The sequence below is a fragment of the Carcharodon carcharias genome, chromosome 36 (assembly GCF_017639515.1).
Source record: "Carcharodon carcharias isolate sCarCar2 chromosome 36, sCarCar2.pri, whole genome shotgun sequence".
NCBI lineage: Eukaryota > Metazoa > Chordata > Chondrichthyes > Lamniformes > Lamnidae > Carcharodon > Carcharodon carcharias.
Genome location: NC_054502.1, coordinates 1,145,856 through 1,169,078, shown reverse-complemented (window position 1 = coordinate 1,169,078; position 23,223 = coordinate 1,145,856).

Genomic DNA, 23,223 nt, shown 5'->3' with positions numbered 1-23,223 from the left:
TATCTAACCCCGTGCTGTACCTGTCCTGGGAGAGTTTGATGGGGACAGTGTAGAGGGAGCTTTACTCTGTATCTAACCCCGTGCTGTACCTGTCCTGGGAGTGTTTGATGGGGACAGTGTAGAGGGAGCTTTACTCTGTATCTAACCCCGTGCTGTACCGACCGGTGAGTATTCGATGGGGACTTTGCAGAGGGAGTTTTACACTGTATCTAGCCTGATTCTCTACCTATCCTAGGAGTGTTTGATGGGGGCAGTGTAGAGAGATCTTTACTCTGTATCTAACCCCGTGCTGTACCTGTCCTGGGAGCGTTTGATGGGGACGGTGTAGAGGAAGCTTTACTCTGTATCTAACCCCGTGCTGTACCTGTCCTGGGAGTGTTTGATGGGGACAGTGTAGAGGGAGCTTTACTCTGTATCTAACCCCGTGCTGTACCTGTCCTGGAGTGTTTGATGGGGACAGTGTAGAGGGAGCTTTACTCTGTATCTAACCCCGTGCTGTACCCGCCCTGGGAGTGTTTGATGGGGACAGTGTAGAGGGAGCTTTACTCTGTATCTAACCCCGTGCTGTACCTGCCCTGGGAGTGTTTGATGGGGACAGTGTAGAGGGAGCTTTACTCTGTATCTATCCCCGTGCTGTAACTGTCCTGGGAGTGTTTGATGGGGACAGTGAAGAGGTAGCTTTACTCTGTATCTAACCCCGTGCTGTACCTGTCCTGGGAGTGTTTGATGGGGACAGTGTAGAGGGAGCTTTACTCTGTATCTAACCCCGTGCTGTACCTGTCCTGGGAGTGTTTGATGGGGACAGTGTAGAGGGAGCTTTACTCTGTATCTAACCCCGTGCTGTACCTGTCCTGGGAGTGTTTGATGGGGACAGTGAAGAGGTAGCTTTACTCTGTATCTAAACCCGTGCTGTTCCTGACCTGGGAAAGTTTGTTGGGGACGGTGTAGAGGGAGCTTTTCTCTTTATCTGACCACATGCTGTAGCAAACCTGGGAGTGTTTGATGAGGACAATGTAGAGGGAGCGTTACTCTGTATTTAACCCCGTGCTGTAGCTGTCCTGGGAGTGTTTGATGGGAAAAGTGTAGAGGAAGCTTTACTCTGTATTTAACCCCGTGCTGTAGCTGTCCTGGGTGTGTTTGATCGGGAAAGTGCAGAGGGAGATTTACTCTGAATGTAACCCCACCCTGTACCTGTCATGGGAGAGTTTGATGGGGACAGTTTTGGGAGAGCTTTGCTTTGTATCTGACCCCGGGCTGTAACTGCCCTGGGAGTGTTTAATGGGGACAGTGTAGAGGGTGATTTACTCCGTATCTAATCCCTTGCTGTGCTTGTTCTGGGAGTGTTTGATGGGGACAGTGTAGAGGGAGCTGTACTCTGTATCTAACCCCATTCTGTACCTGTCCTCGGAGTGTGTGATGAGGACAGTGTAGAGGGATCTTTACTCTGTATCTAACCCCGTGCTGTAGCTGTCCTGGGTGTGTTTGACCGGGAAAGTGTAGAGGGAGCTTTACTCTGAATCTAACCCTGTGCTGTACCTGACCTGGGAGTGTTCAATGGGGACAGTGTAGAGGGAGCATTACTCTGTATCTAGGCCAGTGCTATACCTGTCCTGGGAGTGTTTGATGGCGACAGTGTAGAGGGAACTTTACTGTGTATCTAACCCCGGGTTGTACCTTTCCTGGGATTGTTTGATTGGGACAGTGTAGAGGAAGCTTTACTCTGTATCTAAACCCGTGCTGTACCTGACCTGAGTGTTTGATGGGGACAGTGTAGAGGGAGCTTTACTTTGTATCTAACCCCTTTCTGTACCTACCCTGGGAATGTTTGATGGGGGCAGTGTAGAGGGAGCTTTACACTGTATATAAGCCCGTGCTGTACCTGACCTGGGAGTGTTCGATGGGGACAGTGTAGAGGGAGCTTTACTCTGTATCTAGGCCCGTGCTTTACCTGTCCTGGGAGTGTTTGATGGCGACAGGGTAGAGGGAACTTTACTCTGTATGTAAGCCCGCGCTGTACCTGTCCTGGGAGTGTTTGTTGGGGACAGTGTAGTTGGAGGTTTACTCTGTATCTAACCCCATGCTGTACATAACATGGGAGTGTTTGATGGGGACAGTGTGGGGGTTGCTTTACTTTGTATCTGATCCCAGGCTGTATCTGTCCTGGGAGTGCTTGATGTGGGCAGCGTAGAGGGCGATTTACTCGGTATGTAACCCCGGGCTGTATCTGTCCTGGGAGTGCTTGATGTGGGCAGCGTAGAGGGCGATTTACTCGGTATGTGACCCCGGGCTGTACCTGTCCTGGGAGTGTTTGATGGGGACAATGGAGAGGGAGCATTCCTCTGTATCTAATCCCTTGCTGTGCTTGTCCTGGGAATGTTTGATGTGGACAGTGTAGAGGGAGATTTATTCTGTATCTAACCCCGTGCTGTACCTGTGCTGGGAGTGTATGATGGGGACAGTGTAGAGGGAGCTTTACTCTGTATCTAACTACATACTGTACATTTCCTGGGAGCGTTTGATGGAGACAGTGTCGCTGGAGGTTTTTACTGTATCGACCCCTTTGCTTTAAGTGTCTTCGGAATATTTGATGAGGACAGTACATAGGGAGCTTTCTTTTGTGTCTATCCCCACGTTGTACCTGTCCTGGGAGTGTTTGATGGGGACAGTGCAGAGGGAGCTTTGCTCTGTATTTAACCTTGTGCTGTACCTGTCCTGGGAGTGTTTGATGGGGACAGTGTAGAGCGAGCTTTACTCTGTATTTAACCCCGTGCTGTCGCTGTCCTGGGAGTGTTTGATGGGGACAGTTTTGGGAGAGCTTTGCTTTGTATCTGACCCCGGGCTGTCACTGCCCTGGGAGTGTTTGATGGGGACAGTGTAGAGGGAGCTTGACTTTGTATCTGACCTCGGGCTGTACCTGTCTTGGGTGTGTTTGTTGGGGGCAGTGTAGAGGGTGATTTACTCTGTATCTAACCCCGTGCTGTAGCTCTCCTGGGTGTGTTTGACCGGGAAAGTGTAGAGGGGGCTTTACTCTGAATCTAACCCTGTGCTGTACCTGTCCTGGGAGTGTTCAATGGGGACAGTGTAGAGGGAGCTTTACTCTGTATCTAACTACATACTGTACATTTCCTGGGAGTTTTTGATGGAGACAGTGTTGCTGGAGCTTTTTACTGTATCTACCCCCTTGCTTTACCTGTCTTCGGAATATTTGATGCGGACAGTGCATAGGGAGCTTTCTTTTGTGTCTCTCCCCGTGTTGTACCTGTCCTGGGAGTGTTTGATGGGGACAGTGTAGATGCAGCTTTACACTGTATCTAACCCCGTGCTGTACCTGTTCTGGGAGTGTTTGATGGGGACAGTGTAGAGTGATCTTTACTCTGTATCTAACCCCGAGCTGTAGCTGTCCTGGGTGTGTTTGACCGGGAAAGTGTAGAGGGAGATTTACGCTGAATGTAACCCCGTGCTGTACCTGCCCTGGGAGTGTTTGATGGGGACGGTGTAGAGGGAGCTTTACACTGTATCTAACCCCGTGCTGTACCTGTCCTGGGAGTGTTTGATGGGGACAGTGTAGAGGGAGCTTTACTCTGTATCTAACCCTGTGCTGTACCTGTCCTGGGAGTGTTTGATGGGGACAGTGTAGAGGGAGCTTTACTCTGTATCTAACCCCGTGCTGTCCCTGTCCTGGGAGTGTTTGATAGGGAGAGTGCAGTGGGAGCTTTACTCTGTATCTAACCCCGTGCTGTACCTGCCCTGGGAGTGTTTGATGTAGACAGTGCAGAGGGAGCTTTACTCTATATTTACCCCGTGCTGTACCTGTCCTGGGAGAGTTTGATGGGGAATGTGTAGAGGGAGCTTTACTCTGTATCTAACGCCATGCTGTACCTGTCCTGGGAGTGTTTGATGGGGACAGTTTAGGGAGAGCTTTACTCTGTATCTAACCCCGTGCTGTACCTGTCCTGGGAGTGTTTGATGGGGACAATGTAGAGGGAGCTTTCCTCTGTATCTAATCCCTTGCTGTGCTTGTCCTGGGAATGTTTGCTGGGGACAGTGTTGAGGGAGATTTATTCTGTATCTAACCCCGTGCTGTACCTGTGCTGGGAGTGTATGATGGGGACAGTGTAGAGGGAGCTTTACTCTGTATCTAACACCGTGCTGTAGCTGTCCTGGGTGTGTTTGACCAGGAAAGTGTAGAGGGAACTTTACTCTGTATCGAACCCCGTGCTGTACCTGACCTGGGAGTGTTTGATGGGGACAGTGTAGAGTGATCTTTACTCTGTATCTAACCCCGAGCTGTAGCTGTCCTGGGTGTGTTTGACCGGGAAAGTGTAGAGGGAGATTTACGCTGAATGTAACCCCGTGCTGTACCTGCCCTGGGAGTGTTTGATGGGGACGGTTTAGATGGAGCTTTACACTGTATCTAACCCCGTGCTGTACCTGTCCTGGGAGTGTTTGATGGGGACAGTGTAGAGGGAGCTTTACTCTGTATCTAACCCTGTGCTGTACCTGTCCTGGGAGTGTTTGACGGGGACAGTGTAGAGGGAGCTTTACTCTGTATCTAACCCCGTGCTGTACCTGTCCTGGGAGTGTTTGATGGGGACAGTGTAGAGGGAGCTTTACTCTGTATCTAACCCTGTGCTGTACCTGTCCTGGGAGTGTTTGATGGGGACAGTGTAGAGGGAGCTTTACTCTGTATCTAACCCCGAGCTGTATCTGTCCTGGGAGTGTTTGATGGGGACAGTGTAGAGGGAGCTTTACTCTGTATCTAACCCCGTGCTGTACCTGCCCTGGGAGTGTTTGATGGGGACAGTGTAGAGGGAGCTTTACTCTGTATCTAACGCCATGCTGTACCTGTCCTGGGAGTGTTTGATGGGGACAGTTTACGGAGAGCTTTACTCTGTATCTAACCCCTTGCTATACCTGTCCTGGGAGTGTTTGATGGGGACGGTGTAGAGGGAGCTTTACTCTGTATCTAACCCCGTGCAGTACCTGCCCTGGGAGTCTTTGATGGGGACAGTTTAGGGAGAGCTTTACTCTGTACTTAACCCCGTGCTGTAGCTGTCCTGGGAGTGTTTGATGTAAAAAGTGCAGAGGGAGATTTACTCTGTATTTAACCCCGTGCTCTCGCTGTCCTGGGAGTGTTTGATGGGGAATGTGTAGAGGGAGATTTACTCTGGATGTAACCCCACCCTGTACCTGTCACGGGAGAGTTTGATGGGGACAGTTTTGGGAGAGCTTTGCTTTGTATCTGACCCCGGGCTGTCACTGCCCTGGGAGTGTTTGATGGGGACAGTGTAGAGGGCGCTTTACTTTGTATCTGACCTCGGGCTGTACCTGTCCTGGGAGGGTTTGATGGGGACAATGTAGAGGGAGCTTTACTCTGTATCTGATCCCTTGCTGTGCTTGTCCTGGGAGTGTATGATGGGGACAGTGTAGAGGGAACTTTACTCTGTATCTAACACAGTGCTGTAGCTGTCCTGGGTGTGTTTGACCAGGAAAGTGTAGAGGGAGCTTTACTCTGTACCTAACACTGTGCTGTACCTGACCTGGGAGTGTTTGATGGGGACAGTGTAGAGTGATCTTTACTCTGTATCTAACCCCGAGCTGTAGCTGTCCTGGGTGTGTTTGACCGGGAAAGTGTAGAGGGAGATTTACGCTGAATGTAACCCCGTGCTGTACCTGCCCTGGGAGTGTTTGATGGGGACGGTGTAGAGGGAGCTTTACACTGTATCTAACCCTGTGCTGTACCTGTCCTGGGAGAGTTTGATGGGGACGGTGTAGAGGGAGCTTTACTCTGTATCTAACCCCGTGCTGTCCCTGTCCTGGGAGTGTTTGCTAGGGACAGTGTAGAGCGAGCTTTACTCTGTATCTAACCCCGTGCTGTACCTGCCCTGGGAGTCTTTGATGGGGACAGTTTAGGGAGAGCTTTACTCTGTATCTAACCCCGTGCTGTAGCTGTCCTGGGAGTGTTTGATGGGGAATGTGTAGAGGGAGATTTATTCTGGATGTAACCCCACCCTGTACCTGTCATGGGAGAGTTTGATGGGGACAGTTTTGGGAGAGCTTTGCTTTGTATCTGACCCCGGGCTGTCACTGCCCTGGGAGTGTTTGATGGGGACAGTGTAGAGGGCGCTTTACTTTGTATCTGACCTTGGGCTGTACCTGTCCTGGGAGGGTTTGATGGGGACAATGTAGAGGGAGCTTTCCTCTGTATCTGATCCCTTGCTGTGCTTGTCCTGGGAGTGTATGATGGGGACAGTGTAGAGGGAACTTTACTCTGTATCTAACACCGTGCTGTAGCTGTCCTGGGTGTGTTTGACCAGGAAAGTGTAGAGGGAGCTTTACTCTGTATCTAACCCCGTGCTGTACCCGCCCTGGGAGTGTTTGATGGGGACAGTGTAGAGGGAGCTTTACTCTGTATCTAACCCCGTGCTGTACCTGTCCTGGGAGTGTTTGATGGGGACAGTGTAGTGGGAGCTTTACTCTGTATCTAACCCCGTGCTGTACCTGCCCTGGGAGTGTTTGATGGGGACAGTGTAGAGGGAGCTTTACTCTGTATCTAACCCCGTGCTGTACCTGTCCTGGGAGTGTTTGATGGGGACAGTGTAGAGGGAGCTTTACTCTGTATCTAACCCCGTGCTGTACCTGTCCTGGGAGTGTTTGATGGGGACAGTGTAGAGGGAGCTTTACTCTGTATCTAACCCCGTGCTGTACCTGTCCTGGGAGTGTTTGATGGGGACAGTGAAGAGGTAGCTTTACTCTGTATCTAAACCCGTGCTGTTCCTGACCTGGGAAAGTTTGTTGGGGACGGTGTAGAGGGAGCTTTTCTCTTTATCTGACCACATGCTGTTGCAAACCTGTCAGTGTTTGATGAGGACAATGTAGAGGGAGCGTTACTCTGTATTTAACCCCGTGCTGTAGCTGTCCTGGGAGTGTTTGATGGGAAAAGTGTAGAGGAAGCTTTACTCTGTATTTAACCCCGTGCTGTAGCTGTCCTGGGTGTGTTTGATCGGGAAAGTGCAGAGGGAGATTTACTCTGAATGTAACCCCACCCTGTACCTGTCATGGGAGAGTTTGATGGGGACAGTTTTGGGAGAGCTTTGCTTTGTATCTGACCCCGGGCTGTAACTGCCCTGGGAGTGTTTAATGGGGACAGTGTAGAGGGTGATTTACTCCGTATCTAATCCCTTGCTGTGCTTGTTCTGGGAGTGTTTGATGGGGACAGTGTAGAGGGAGCTGTACTCTGTATCTAACCCCATTCTGTACCTGTCCTCGGAGTGTGTGATGAGGACAGTGTAGAGGGATCTTTACTCTGTATCTAACCCCGTGCTGTAGCTGTCCTGGGTGTGTTTGACCGGGAAAGTGTAGAGGGAGCTTTACTCTGAATCTAACCCTGTGCTGTACGTGACCTGGGAGTGTTCAATGGGGACAGTGTAGAGGGAGCATTACTCTGTATCTAGGCCAGTGCTATACCTGTCCTGGGAGTGTTTGATGGCGACAGTGTAGAGGGAACTTTACTGTGTATCTAACCCCGGGTTGTACCTTTCCTGGGATTGTTTGATTGGGACAGTGTAGAGGAAGCTTTACTCTGTATCTAAACCCGTGCTGTACCTGACCTGAGTGTTTGATGGGGACAGTGTAGAGGGAGCTTTACTTTGTATCTAACCCCTTTCTGTACCTACCCTGGGAATGTTTGATGGGGGCAGTGTAGAGGGAGCTTTACACTGTATATAAGCCCGTGCTGTACCTGACCTGGGAGTGTTCGATGGGGACAGTGTAGAGGGAGCTTTACTCTGTATCTAGGCCCGTGCTTTACCTGTCCTGGGAGTGTTTGATGGCGACAGGGTAGAGGGAACTTTACTCTGTATGTAAGCCCGCGCTGTACCTGTCCTGGGAGTGTTTGTTGGGGACAGTGTAGTTGGAGGTTTACTCTGTATCTAACCCCATGCTGTACATAACATGGGAGTGTTTGATGGGGACAGTGTGGGGGTTGCTTTACTTTGTATCTGATCCCAGGCTGTATCTGTCCTGGGAGTGCTTGATGTGGGCAGCGTAGAGGGCGATTTACTCGGTATGTAACCCCGGGCTGTATCTGTCCTGGGAGTGCTTGATGTGGGCAGCGTAGAGGGCGATTTACTCGGTATGTGACCCCGGGCTGTACCTGTCCTGGGAGTGTTTGATGGGGACAATGGAGAGGGAGCATTCCTCTGTATCTAATCCCTTGCTGTGCTTGTCCTGGGAATGTTTGATGTGGACAGTGTAGAGGGAGATTTATTCTGTATCTAACCCCGTGCTGTACCTGTGCTGGGAGTGTATGATGGGGACAGTGTAGAGGGAGCTTTACTCTGTATCTAACTACATACTGTACATTTCCTGGGAGCGTTTGATGGAGACAGTGTCGCTGGAGGTTTTTACTGTATCTACCCCTTTGCTTTAAGTGTCTTCGGAATATTTGATGAGGACAGTACATAGGGAGCTTTCTTTTGTGTCTATCCCCACGTTGTACCTGTCCTGGGAGTGTTTGATGGGGACAGTGCAGAGGGAGCTTTGCTCTGTATTTAACCTTGTGCTGTACCTGTCCTGGGAGTGTTTGATGGGGACAGTGTAGAGCGAGCTTTACTCTGTATTTAACCCCGTGCTGTCGCTGTCCTGGGAGTGTTTGATGGGGACAGTTTTGGGAGAGCTTTGCTTTGTATCTGACCCCGGGCTGTCACTGCCCTGGGAGTGTTTGATGGGGACAGTGTAGAGGGAGCTTGACTTTGTATCTGACCTCGGGCTGTACCTGTCTTGGGTGTGTTTGTTGGGGGCAGTGTAGAGGGTGATTTACTCTGTATCTAACCCCGTGCTGTAGCTCTGCTGGGTGTGTTTGACCGGGAAAGTGTAGAGGGGGCTTTACTCTGAATCTAACCCTGTGCTGTACCTGTCCTGGGAGTGTTCAATGGGGACAGTGTAGAGGGAGCTTTACTCTGTATTTGACTACATACTGTACATTTCCTGGGAGTTTTTGATGGAGACAGTGTTGCTGGAGCTTTTTACTGTATCTACCCCCTTGCTTTACCTGTCTTCGGAATATTTGATGCGGACAGTGCATAGGGAGCTTTCTTTTGTGTCTCTCCCCGTGTTGTACCTGTCCTGGGAGTGTTTGATGGGGACAGTGTAGATGCAGCTTTACACTGTATCTAACCCCGTGCTGTACCTGTTCTGGGAGTGTTTGATGGGGACAGTGTAGAGTGATCTTTACTCTGTATCTAACCCCGAGCTGTAGCTGTCCTGGGTGTGTTTGACCGGGAAAGTGTAGAGGGAGATTTACGCTGAATGTAACCCCGTGCTGTACCTGCCCTGGGAGTGTTTGATGGGGACGGTGTAGAGGGAGCTTTACACTGTATCTAACCCTGTGCTGTCCCTGTCCTGGGAGAGTTTGATGGGGACAGTGAAGAGGGAGCTTTACACTGTATCTAACCCCGTGCTGTACCTGTCCTGGGAGTGTTTGATGGGGACAGTTTAGGGAGAGCTTTACTCTGTATCTAACCCCGTGCTGTCCCTGTCCTGGGAGTGTTTGATAGGGAGAGTGCAGTGGGAGCTTTACTCTGTATCTAACCACGTGCTGTACCTGTCCTGGGAGTGTTTGATGTAGACAGTGCAGAGGGAGCTTTACTCTGTATCTAACCCCGTGCTGTACCTGTCCTGGGAGAGTTTGATTGGGACAGTTTAGGGAGAGCTTTACTCTGTATCTAACCCCGTGCTGTACCTGTCCTGGGAATGTTTGATGGGGACAATGTAGAGGGAGCTTTCCTCTGTATCTAATCCCTTGCTGTGCTTGTCCTGGGAATGTTTGCTGGGGACAGTGTTGAGGGAGATTTATTCTGTATCTAACCCCGTGCTGTACCTGTGCTGGGAGTGTATGATGGGGACAGTGTAGAGGGAGCTTTACTCTGTATCTAACACCGTGCTGTAGCTGTCCTGGGTGTGTTTGACCAGGAAAGTGTAGAGGGAACTTTACTCTGTATCGAACCCCGTGCTGTACCTGACCTGGGAGTGTTTGATGGGGACAGTGTAGAGTGATCTTTACTCTGTATCTAACCCCGAGCTGTAGCTGTCCTGGGTGTGTTTGACCGGGAAAGTGTAGAGGGAGATTTACGCTGAATGTAACCCCGTGCTGTACCTGCCCTGGGAGTGTTTGATGGGGACGGTTTAGATGGAGCTTTACACTGTATCTAACCCCGTGCTGTACCTGTCCTGGGAGTGTTTGATGGGGACAGTGTAGAGGGAGCTTTACTCTGTATCTAACCCTGTGCTGTACCTGACCTGGGAGAGTTTGATGGGGACAGTTTAGAGAGAGCTTTACTCTGTATCTAACGCCATGCTGTACCTGTCCTGGGAGTGTTTGATGGGGACAGTTTACGGAGAGCTTTACTCTGTATCTAACCCCGTGCTATACCTGTCCTGGGAGTGTTTGATGGGGACAGTGTAGAGTGAGCTTTACTCTGTATCTAACCCCGTGCTGTACCTATCCTAGGAGTGTTTGATGGGGACGGTGTAGAGGGAGCTTTACTCTGTATCTAACCCCGTGCTGTGCCTGTCCTGGGAGTGTTTGATGGGGACAGTGTAGAGGGAGCTTTACTCTGTATCTAACCCCGTGCAGTACCTGCCCTGGGAGTCTTTGATGGGGACAGTTTAGGGAGAGCTTTACTCTGTACTTAACCCCGTGCTGTAGCTGTCCTGGGAGTGTTTGATGGAAAAAGTGCAGAGGGAGCTTTACTCTGTACTTAACCCCGTGCTCTCGCTGTCCTGGGAGTGTTTGATGGGGAATGTGTAGAGGGAGATTTACTCTGGATGTAACCCCACCCTGTACCTGTCACGGGAGAGTTTGATGGGGACAGTTTTGGGAGAGCTTTGCTTTGTATCTGACCCCGGGCTGTCACTGCCCTGGGAGTGTTTGATGGGGACAGTGTAGAGGGCGCTTTACTTTGTATCTGACCTCGGGCTGTACCTGTCCTGGGAGGGTTTGATGGGGACAATGTAGAGGGAGCTTTCCTCTGTATCTGATCCCTTGCTGTGCTTGTCCTGGGAGTGTATGATGGGGACAGTGTAGAGGGAACTTTACTCTGTATCTAACACAGTGCTGTAGCTGTCCTGGGTGTGTTTGACCAGGAAAGTGTAGAGGGAGCTTTACTCTGTACCTAACACTGTGCTGTACCTGACCTGGGAGTGTTTGATGGGGACAGTGTAGAGTGATCTTTACTCTGTATCTAACCCCGAGCTGTAGCTGTCCTGGGTGTGTTTGACCGGGAAAGTGTAGAGGGAGATTTACGCTGAATGTAACCCCGTGCTGTACCTGCCCTGGGAGTGTTTGATGGGGACGGTGTAGAGGGAGCTTTACACTGTATCTAACCCTGTGTTGTACCTGTCCTGGGAGTGTTTGATGGGGACGGTGTAGAGGGAGCTTTACTCTGTATCTAACCCTGTGCTGTACCTGTCCTGGGAGAGTTTGATGGGGACGGTGTAGAGGGAGCTTTACACTGTATCTAACCCCGTGCTGTACCTGTCCTGGGAGTGTTTGATGGGGACAGTTTAGGGAGAGCTTTACTCTGTATCTAACCCCGTGCTGTCCCTGTCCTGGGAGTGTTTGATAGGGACAGTGTAGAGCGAGCTTTACTCTGTATCTAACCCCGTGCTGTACCTGCCCTGGGAGTCTTTGATGGGGACAGTTTAGGGAGAGCTTTACTCTGTATCTAACCCCGTGCTGTAGCTGTCCTGGGAGTTTTTGATGGGGAATGTGTAGAGGGAGATTTATTCTGGATGTAACCCCACCCTGTACCTGTCATGGGAGAGTTTGATGGGGACAGTTTTGGGAGAGCTTTGCTTTGTATCTGACCCCGGGCTGTCACTGCCCTGGGAGTGTTTGATGGGGACAGTGTAGAGGGCGCTTTACTTTGTATCTGACCTTGGGCTGTACCTGTCCTGGGAGGGTTTGATGGGGACAATGTAGAGGGAGCTTTCCTCTGTATCTGATCCCTTGCTGTGCTTGTCCTGGGAGTGTATGATGGGGACAGTGTAGAGGGAACTTTACTCTGTATCTAACACCGTGCTGTAGCTGTCCTGGGTGTGTTTGACCAGGAAAGTGTAGAGGGAGCTTTACTCTGTATCTAACACTGTGCTGTACCTGACCTGGGAGTGTTTGATGGGGACAGTGTTGAGTGATCTTTACTCTGTATCTAACCCCGAGCTGTAGCTGTCCTGGGTGTGTTTGACCGGGAAAGTGTAGAGCGAGATTTACGCTGAATGTAACCCCGTGCTGTACCTGCCCTGGGAGTGTTTGATGGGGACGGTGTAGAGGGAGCTTTACACTGTATCTAACCCTGTGCTGTACCTGTCCTGGGAGAGTTTGATGGGGACGGTGTAGAGGGCGCTTTACACTGTATCTAACCCCGTGCTGTACTTGTCCTGGGAGTGTTTGATGGGGACAGTTTAGGGAGAGCTTTACTCTGTACTTAACCCCGTGCTGTACCTGCCCTGGGAGTGTTTGATGTAGACAGTGCAGAGGGAGCTTTACTCTATATTTACCCCGTGCTGTACCTGTCCTGGGAGAGTTTGATGGGGACAGTTTAGGGAGAGCTTTACTCTGTATCTAACGCCATGCTGTACCTGTCCTGGGAGTGTTTGATGGGGACAATTTAGAGGGAGCTTTCCTCTGTATCTAATCCATTGCTGTGCTTGTCCTGGGAATGTTTGCTGGGGACAGTGTTGAGGGAGATTTATTCTGTATCTAACCCCGTGCTGTACCTGTGCTGGGAGTGTATGATGGGGACAGTGTAGAGGGAGCTTTACTCTGTATCTAACACCGTGCTGTAGCTGTCCTGGGTGTGTTTGACCAGGAAAGTGTAGAGGGAACTTTACTCTGTATCGAACCCCGTGCTGTAGCTGTCCTGGGTGTGTTTGTCCGGGAAAGTGTAGAGGGAGATTTACGCTGAATGTAACCCCGTGCTGTACCTGCCCTGGGAGTGTTTGATGGGGACGGTTTAGATGGAGCTTTACACTGTATCTACCCCGTGCTGTACCTGTCCTGGGAGTGTTTGATGGGGACAGTGTAGAGGGCGCTTTACTCTGTATCTAACCCTGTGCTGTACCTGTCCTGGGAGTGTTTGATGGGGACAGTGTAGAGGGAGCTTTACTCTGTATCTAACCCTGTGCTGTACCTGACCTGGGAGAGTTTGATGGGGACAGTTTAGAGAGAGCTTTACTCTGTATCTAACGCCATGCTGTACCTGTCCTGGGAGTGTTTGATGGGGACAGTTTACGGAGAGCTTTACTCTGTATCTAACCCCGTGCTATACCTGTCCTGGGAGTGTTTGATGGGGACAGTGTAGAGGGAGCTTTACTCTGTATCTAACCCCGTGCAGTACCTGCCCTGGGAGTCTTTGATGGGGACAGTTTAGGGAGAGCTGTACTCTGTATCTATCTCCGTGCTGTACCTGTCCTGGGAGTGTTTGATGGGGACAGTGGAGAGCGAGCTTTACTCTGTATCTAACCCCGTGCTGTACCTGCCCTGGGAGTCTTTGATGGGGACAGTTTAGGGAGAGCTTTACTCTGTACTTAACCCCGTGCTGTAGCTGTCCTGGGAGTGTTTGATGGAAAAAGTGCAGAGGGAGATTTACTCTGTATTTAACCCCGTGCTCTCGCTGTCCTGGGAGTGTTTGATGGGGAATGTGTAGAGGGAGATTTATTCTGGATGTAACCCCACCCTGTACCTGTCATGGGAGAGTTTGATGGGGACAGTTTTGGGAGAGCTTTGCTTTGTATCTGACCCCGGGCTGTCACTGCCCTGGGAGTGTTTGATGGGGACAGTGTAGAGGGCGCTTTACTTTGTATCTGACCTTGGGCTGTACCTGTCCTGGGAGGGTTTGATGGGGACAATGTAGAGGGAGCTTTCCTCTGTATCTGATCCCTTGCTGTGCTTGTCCTGGGAGTGTATGATGGGGACAGTGTAGAGGGAACTTTACTCTGTATCTAACACCGTGCTGTAGCTGTCCTGGGTGTGTTTGACCAGGAAAGTGTAGAGGGAGCTTTACTCTGTATCTAACACTGTGCTGTACCTGACCTGGGAGTGTTTGATGGGGACAGTGTTGAGTGATCTTTACTCTGTATCTAACCCCGAGCTGTAGCTGTCCTGGGTGTGTTTGACCGGGAAAGTGTAGAGCGAGATTTACGCTGAATGTAACCCCGTGCTGTACCTGCCCTGGGAGTGTTTGATGGGGACGGTGTAGAGGGAGCTTTACACTGTATCTAACCCTGTGCTGTACCTGTCCTGGGAGAGTTTGATGGGGACGGTGTAGAGGGCGCTTTACACTGTATCTAACCCCGTGCTGTACTTGTCCTGGGAGTGTTTGATGGGGACAGTTTAGGGAGAGCTTTACTCTGTACTTAACCCCGTGCTGTACCTGCCCTGGGAGTGTTTGATGTAGACAGTGCAGAGGGAGCTTTACTCTATATTTACCCCGTGCTGTACCTGTCCTGGGAGAGTTTGATGGGTCAGTTTAGGGAGAGCTTTACTCTGTATCTAACGCCATGCTGTACCTGTCCTGGGAGTGTTTGATGGGGACAATGTAGAGGGAGCTTTCCTCTGTATCTAATCCCTTGCTGTGCTTGTCCTGGGAATGTTTGCTGGGGACAGTGTTGAGGGAGATTTATTCTGTATCTAACCCCGTGCTGTACCTGTGCTGGGAGTGTATGATGGGGACAGTGTAGAGGGAGCTTTACTCTGTATCTAACACCGTGCTGTAGCTGTCCTGGGTGTGTTTGACCAGGAAAGTGTAGAGGGAACTTTACTCTGTATCGAACCCCGTGCTGTAGCTGTCCTGGGTGTGTTTGACCGGGAAAGTGTAGAGGGAGATTTACGCTGAATGTAACCCCGTGCTGTACCTGCCCTGGGAGTGTTTGATGGGGACGGTTTAGATGGAGCTTTACACTGTATCTACCCCGTGCTGTACCTGTCCTGGGAGTGTTTGATGGGGACAGTGTAGAGGGCGCTTTACTCTGTATCTAACCCTGTGCTGTACCTGTCCTGGGAGTGTTTGATGGGGACAGTGTAGAGGGAGCTTTACTCTGTATCTAACCCTGTGCTGTACCTGACCTGGGAGAGTTTGATGGGGACAGTTTAGAGAGAGCTTTACTCTGTATCTAACGCCATGCTGTACCTGTCCTGGGAGTGTTTGATGGGGACAGTTTACGGAGAGCTTTACTCTGTATCTAACCCCGTGCTATACCTGTCCTGGGAGTGTTTGATGGGGACAGTGTAGAGGGAGCTTTACTCTGTATCTAACCCCGTGCAGTACCTGCCCTGGGAGTCTTTGATGGGGACAGTTTAGGGAGAGCTGTACTCTGTATCTATCTCCGTGCTGTACCTGTCCTGGGAGTGTTTGATGGGGACAGTGGAGAGCGAGCTTTACTCTGTATCTAACCCCGTGCTGTACCTGCCCTGGGAGTCTTTGATGGGGACAGTTTAGGGAGAGCTTTACTCTGTACTTAACCCCGTGCTGTAGCTGTCCTGGGAGTGTTTGATGGAAAAAGTGCAGAGGGAGATTTACTCTGTATTTAACCCCGTGCTCTCGCTGTCCTGGGAGTGTTTGATGGGGAATGTGTAGAGGGAGATTTACTCTGGATGTAACCCCACCCTGTACCTGTCACGGGAGAGTTTGATGGGGACAGTTTTGGGAGAGCTTTGCTTTGTATCTGAGCCCGGGCTGTCACTGCCCTGGGAGTGTTTGATGGGGACAGTGTAGAGGGCGCTTTACTTTGTATCTGACCTCGGGCTGTACCTGTCCTGGGAGGGTTTGATGGGGACAATGTAGAGGGAGCTTTCCTCTGTATCTGATCCCTTGCTGTGCTTGTCCTGGGAGTGTATGATGGGGACAGTGTAGAGGGAACTTTACTCTGTATCTAACACAGTGCTGTAGCTGTCCTGGGTGTGTTTGACCAGGAAAGTGTAGAGGGAGCTTTACTCTGTACCTAACACTGTGCTGTACCTGACCTGGGAGTGTTTGATGGGGACAGTGTAGAGTGATCTTTACTCTGTATCTAACCCCGAGCTGTAGCTGTCCTGGGTGTGTTTGACCGGGAAAGTGTAGAGGGAGATTTACGCTGAATGTAACCCCGTGCTGTACCTGCCCTGGGAGTGTTTGATGGGGACGGTGTAGAGGGAGCTTTACTCTGTATCTAACCCTGTGCTGTACCTGTCCTGGGAGAGTTTGATGGGGACGGTGTAGAGGGAGCTTTACACTGTATCTAACCCCGTGCTGTACCTGTCCTGGGAGTGTTTGATGGGGACAGTTTAGGGAGAGCTTTACTCTGTATCTAACCCCGTGCTGTCCCTGTCCTGGGAGTGTTTGATAGGGACAGTGTAGAGCGAGCTTTACTCTGTATCTAACCCCGTGCTGTACCTGCCCTGGGAGTCTTTGATGGGGACAGTTTAGGGAGAGCTTTACTCTGTATCTAACCCCGTGCTGTAGCTGTCCTGGGAGTGTTTGATGGGGAATGTGTAGAGGGAGATTTATTCTGGATGTAACCCCACCCTGTACCTGTCATGGGAGAGTTTGATGGGGACAGTTTTGGGAGAGCTTTGCTTTGTATCTGACCCCGGGCTGTCACTGCCCTGGGAGTGTTTGATGGGGACAGTGTAGAGGGCGCTTTACTTTGTATCTGACCTTGGGCTGTACCTGTCCTGGGAGGGTTTGATGGGGACAATGTAGAGGGAGCTTTCCTCTGTATCTGATCCCTTGCTGTGCTTGTCCTGGGAGTGTATGATGGGGACAGTGTAGAGGGAACTTTACTCTGTATCTAACACCGTGCTGTAGCTGTCCTGGGTGTGTTTGACCAGGAAAGTGTAGAGGGAGCTTTACTCTGTATCTAACACTGTGCTGTACCTGACCTGGGAGTGTTTGATGGGGACAGTGTTGAGTGATCTTTACTCTGTATCTAACCCCGAGCTGTAGCTGTCCTGGGTGTGTTTGACCGGGAAAGTGTAGAGCGAGATTTACGCTGAATGTAACCCCGTGCTGTACCTGCCCTGGGAGTGTTTGATGGGGACGGTGTAGAGGGAGCTTTACTCTGTATCTAACCCTGTGCTGTAGCTGTCCTGGGTGTGTTTGACCGGGAAAGTGTAGAGGGAGATTTACGCTGAATGTAACCCCGTGCTGTACCTGCCCTGGGAGTGTTTGATGGGGACGGTTTAGATGGAGCTTTACACTGTATCTAACCCCGTGCTGTACCTGTCCTGGGAGTGTTTGATGGGGACAGTGAAGAGGTAGCTTTACTCTGTACCTAACCTCGTGCTGTACCTGTCCTGGGAGTGTTTGATGGACACAGTGTAGAGGGAGCTTTCCTCTGTATCTGATCCCTTGCTGTGCTTGTCCTGGGAGTGTATGATGGGGACAGTGTAGAGGGAACTTTACTCTGTATCTAACACAGTGCTGTAGCTGTCCTGGGTGTGTTTGACCAGGAAAGTGTAGAGGGAGCTTTACTCTGTACCTAACACTGTGCTGTACCTGACCTGGGAGTGTTTGATGGGGACAGTGTAGAGTGATCTTTACTCTGTATCTAACCCCGAGCTGTAGCTGTCCTGGGTGTGTTTGACCGGGAAAGTGTAGAGGGAGATTTACTCTGTATCTAACCCCGTGCTGCACCTGTCCTGGGAGTGTTGATGGGGACAGTGCAGAAGGAGCTTTACTCTGTATCTAACCCCGTGCTGTACCTGTCCTTGGGAGTGTTTGATGGGGACAGTGTAGAGGGAGCTTTACTCTGTATCTAACCCCGTGCTGTACCTGTCCTGGAAGTGTTTGATGGGGACAGTGCAGAGGGTGCTTTACTCTGTATCTAACCCTGTGCTGTACCGTCTGGTGAATATTCGGCGGAGACTTTGCAGAGGGAGTTTAACACTGTATTTAGCCCTGTTCTCTACCTATCCAAGGAGTGTTTGATGGGGACATTGTCGAGGGAGCGTTACTGTGTATCTAACCCCGTGTTGTACCTGACCTGGGAGTGTTTGATGGGGACAGTGTAGAGGGAGCCTTACTATGTATCTAACCCTGTGTTGTACCTGTCCTGGGAGTGTTTGATGGGGACAGTGTAGAGGGAGCTTTACTCTGTATCTAACCACATACGGTACCTTTTCTGGGAGTGTTTGATGGAGACAGTGTCGCTGGAGCTTTTTACCGTATCTACCCCCTTGCTTTACCTGTCTTCGGAATATTTGATGCGGACAGTGCATAGGGAGCTTTCTTTTGTGTCTATCCCCGCGTTGTACCTGTCCTGGGAGTGTTTGATGGGGACAGTTTAGGGAGAGCTTTACTCTGTATCTAACCCCGTGCTGTAACTGTCCTGGGAGTGTTTGATGGGGACAGTGCAGAGGGAGCTTTACTCTGTATCAAACCTTGTGCTGTACCTGTCCTGGGAGTGTTTGATGGGGACAGTGCAGAGGGAGCTTTACTCTGTATCAAACCTTGTGCTGTACCTGTCCTGGGAGTGTTTGATGGGGACAGTTTAGGGAGAGCTTTACTCTGTATCTAACCCCGTGCTGTAACTGTCCTGGGAGTGTTTGATGGGGACAGTGCAGAGGGAGCTTTACTCTGTATCTAACCCCGTGCTGTACCTGTCCTGGGAGTGTTTGATGGGGACAGTGTAGAGGGAGATTTACTCTGTATCTAACCCCGTGCTGTACCTGTCCTGGGAGTGTTTCTGGGGACAGTGTAGAGGGAGATTTACTCTGTATCTAACCCCGTGCTGTACCTGTCCTGGGAGTGTTTCTGGGGACAGTGTAGAGGGAGCTTTACTCTGTATCTAACCCCGTGCTGTACCTGTCCTGGAAGTGTTTGATGGGGACAGTGCAGAGGGTGCTTTACTCTGTATCTAACCCTGTGCTGTACCGTCTGGTGAATATTCGGTGGAGACTTTGCAGAGGGAGTTTAACACTGTATTTAGCCCTGTTCTCTACCTATCCTAGGAGTGTTTGATGGGGACATTGTCGAGGGAGCGTTACTGTGTATCTAACCCCGTGCTGCACCTGTCCTGGGAGTGTTTGATGGGGACAGTGTAGAGGGAGCTTTACTCTGTATCTAACCACATACGGTACCTTTTATGGGAGTGTTTGATGGAGACAGTGTCGCTGGAGCTTTTTACTGTATCTACCCCCTTGCTTTACCTGTCTTCGGAATATTTGATGCGGCAGTGCATAGGGAGCTATCTTTTGTGTCTATCCCCGCGTTGTACCTGTCCTGGGAGTGTTTGATAGGGACAGTGTAGAGGGAGCTTTACTCTGTATCTAACCCTGTGCTGTACCTGTCCTGGGAGTGTTTGAAGGGGACAGTGCAGAGGGAGCTTTAGTTTGTATCTAACTCTGTGCTGTACCTGTCCTGGGAGTGTTTGATGGGGACAGTGAAGAGGTAGCTTTACTCTGTATCTAAACCCGTGCTGTTCCTGACCTGCGAATGTTTGTTGGGGACGGTGTAGAGGGAGCTTTTCTCTTTATCTAACCACATGCTGTACCAGACCTGGGAGTGTTTGATGAGGACAATGTAGAGGAGTTTTACTCTGTATCTAACCCCGTGCTGTACCTGTCCTGGGAGTGTTTGATGGGAAAAGTGTAGAGGAAGCTTTACTCTGTATTTAACCCCGTGCTGTAGCTGTCCTGGGTGTGTTTGATGGGGAAAGTGTAGAGGGAGATTTACTCTGAATGTAACCCCACCCTGTACCTGTCGTGGGAGAGTTTGATGGGGACAGTTTTGGGAGAGCTTTGCTTTGTATCTGACCCCGGGCTGTAACTGCCCTGGGAGTGTTTAATGGGGACAGTGTAGAGGGTGATTTACTCGGTATCTAATCCCTTGCTGTGCTTGTTCTGGGAGGGTTTGATGGGGACAGTGTAGAGGGAGCTGTACTCTATATCTAACCCCGTGCTGTAGCTGTCCTGGGTGTGTTTGACCGGGAAAGTGTAGAGGAAGCTTTTCTCTGAATCTAACCCTGTGCTGTACCTGACCTGGGAGTGTTCAATGGGGACAGTGTAGAGGGAGCTTTACTCTGTATCTAGGCCCGTGCTATCCCTGTCCTGGGAGTGTTTGATGGCGACAGGGTAGATGGAGCTTTACTCTGTATGTAAGCCCGGGCTGTACCTGTCCTGGGAGTGTTTGTTGGGGACAGTGTAGTTGGAGGTTTACTCTGTATCTAACCCCATGCTGTACATAACATGGGAGTGTTTGATGGGGACAGTGTGGGGGTAGCTTTACTTTGTATCTGATCCCAGGCTGTATCTGTCCTGGGAGTGCTTGATGTGGGCAGCGTAGAGGCGATTTACTCAGTATGTAACCCCGGGCTGTATCTGTCCTGGGAGTGCTTGATGTGGGCAGCGTAGAGGGCGATTTACTCGGTATGTAACCCCGGGCTGTACCTGTCCTGGGAGTGTTTGATGTAGACAGTGCAGAGGGAGCTTTACTCTATATTTACCCCGTGCTGTACCTGTCCTGGGAGTGTTTGATGTAGACAGTGCAGAGGGAGCTTTACTCTATATTTACCCCGTGCTGTACCTGTCCTGGGAGTGTTTGATGGGGACAATGTAGAGGGAGCTTTCCTCTGTATCTAATCCCTTGCTGCGCTTGTCCTGGGAATGTTTGATGGGGACAGTGTAGAGGGAGCTTTACTCTGTATCTAACTACATACTGTACATTTCCTGGGAGCGTTTGATGGAGACAGTGTTGCTGGAACTTTTTACTGTATCTACCCCTTTGCTTTAAGTGTCTTCGGAATATTTGATGAAGACAGTACATAGGGAGCTTTCTTTTGTGTCTATCCCCACGTTGTACCTGTCCTGGGAGTGTTTGATGGGGACAGTGTAGAGGGAGCTTTACTCTGTATCTAACCCCGTGCTGTACCTGTCCTGGGAGTGTTTGATGGGGACAGTGCAGAGGGAGCTTTACTCTGTATTTAACCCTGTGCTGTACCTGACCTGGGAGTGTTTGATGGGGACAATGTAGATGGAGCTTTACTCTGTATCTAACCCCGTGCTGTACCTGCCCTGGGAGTGTTTGATGGGGACAGTGTAGAGGGAGCTTTACTCTGTATCTAACCCTGTGTTGTACCGTCTGGTGAGTATTCGATGGAGACTTTGCAGAGGGAGTTTTACACAGTATTTAGCCCTGTTCTCTACCTATCCTAGGAGTGTTTGATGGGGACAGTGTAGAGGGAGCTTTACTCTGTATCTAACCCCGTGCTGTACCTGTCCTGGGAGTGTTTGATGGGGACGGTGTAGAGGGAGCTTTACTCTGTATCTAACCCCGTGCTGTACCTGTCCTGGGAGTGTTTGATGAGGACAGTGTAGAGGGAGCTTTACTCTGTATCTAACCCCGTGCTGTACCTGCCCTGGGAGTGTTTGATGGGGACAGTGTAGAGGGAGATTTACTCTGTATCTAACCCCGTGCTGTACCTGTCCTGGGAGTGTTTGATGGGGACAGTGTAGAGGGAGCTTTACTCTGTATCTAACCCCGTGCTGTACCTGCCCTGGGAGTGTTTGATGGGGACAGTGTAGAGGGAGATTTACTCTGTATCTAACCCTGTGCTGTACCTGCCCTGGGAGTGTTTGATGGGGACAGTGTAGAGGGAGCTTTACTCTGTATCTAACCCTGTGTTGTACCGTCTGGTGAGTATTCGATGGAGACTTTGCAGAGGGAGTTTTACACAGTATTTAGCCCTGTTCTCTACCTATCCTAGGAGTGTTTGATGGGGACAGTGTAGAGGGAGCTTTACTCTGTATCTAACCCCGTGTTGTACCTGTCCTGGGAGTGTTTGATGGGGACAGTGTAGAGGGAGCTTTCCTCTGTATCTAATCCCGTGCTGTACATGTCCTGGGAGTGTTTGATGGGGACAGTGTAGAGGGAGCTTTCCTCTATATCTTAACCCTTCCTGTCCTTGTCCTGGGAGTGTGTGATGAGGACAGTGTAGAGGGATCTTTATTCTGTATCTAACCCCGTGCTGTAGCTGTCCTGGGTGTGTTTGACCAGGAAAGTGTAGAGGGGGCTTTACTCTGTATCTAACCCTGTGCTGTACCTGTCCTGGGAGTGTTTGATGGCGACAGTGTAGAGGGAACTTTACTGTGTATCTAACCCCGGGTTGTACCTTTCCTGGGATTGTTTGATTGGGACAGTGTAGAGGGAGCTTTACTCTGTATCTAACCCCGTGCTGTACCTGTCCTGGGAGTGTTTGATGGGGAATGTGTAGAGGGAGATTTATTCTGGATGTAACCCCACCCTGTACCTGTCATGGGAGAGTTTGATGGGGACAGTTTTGGGAGAGCTTTGCTTTGTATCTGACCCCGGGCTGTCACTGCCCTGGGAGTGTTTGATGGGGACAGTGTAGAGGGCGCTTTACTTTGTATCTGACCTTGGGCTGTACCTGTCCTGGGAGGGTTTGATGGGGACAATGTAGAGGGAGCTTTCCTCTGTATCTGATCCCTTGCTGTGCTTGTCCTGGGAGTGTATGATGGGGACAGTGTAGAGGGAACTTTACTCTGTATCTAACACCGTGCTGTAGCTGTCCTGGGTGTTTTTGACCAGGAAAGTGTAGAGGGAGCTTTACTCTGTATCTAACACTGTGCTGTACCTGACCTGGGAGTGTTTGATGGGGACAGTGTTGAGTGATCTTTACTCTGTATCTAACCCCGAGCTGTAGCTGTCCTGGGTGTGTTTGACCGGGAAAGTGTAGAGCGAGATTTACGCTGAATGTAACCCCGTGCTGTACCTGCCCTGGGAGTGTTTGATGGGGACGGTGTAGAGGGAGCTTTACTCTGTATCTAACCCTGTGCTGTACCTGTCCTGGGAGAGTTTGATGGGGACGGTGTAGAGGGCGCTTTACACTGTATCTAACCCCGTGCTGTACTTGTCCTGGGAGTGTTTGATGGGGACAGTTTAGGGATAGCTTTACTCTGTATCTAACCCCGTGCTGTACCTGTCCTGGGAGTGTTTGATGGGGACAGTGTAGAGGGAGCTTTACTCTGTATCTAACCCCGTGCTGTACCTGTCCTGGAGTGTTTGATGGGGACAGTGTAGAGGGAGCTTTACTCTGTATCTAACCCCGTGCTGTACCCGCCCTGGGAGTGTTTGATGGGGACAGTGTAGAGGGAGCTTTACTCTGTATCTAACCCCGTGCTGTACCTGTCCTGGGAGTGTTTGATGGGGACAGTGTAGTGGGAGCTTT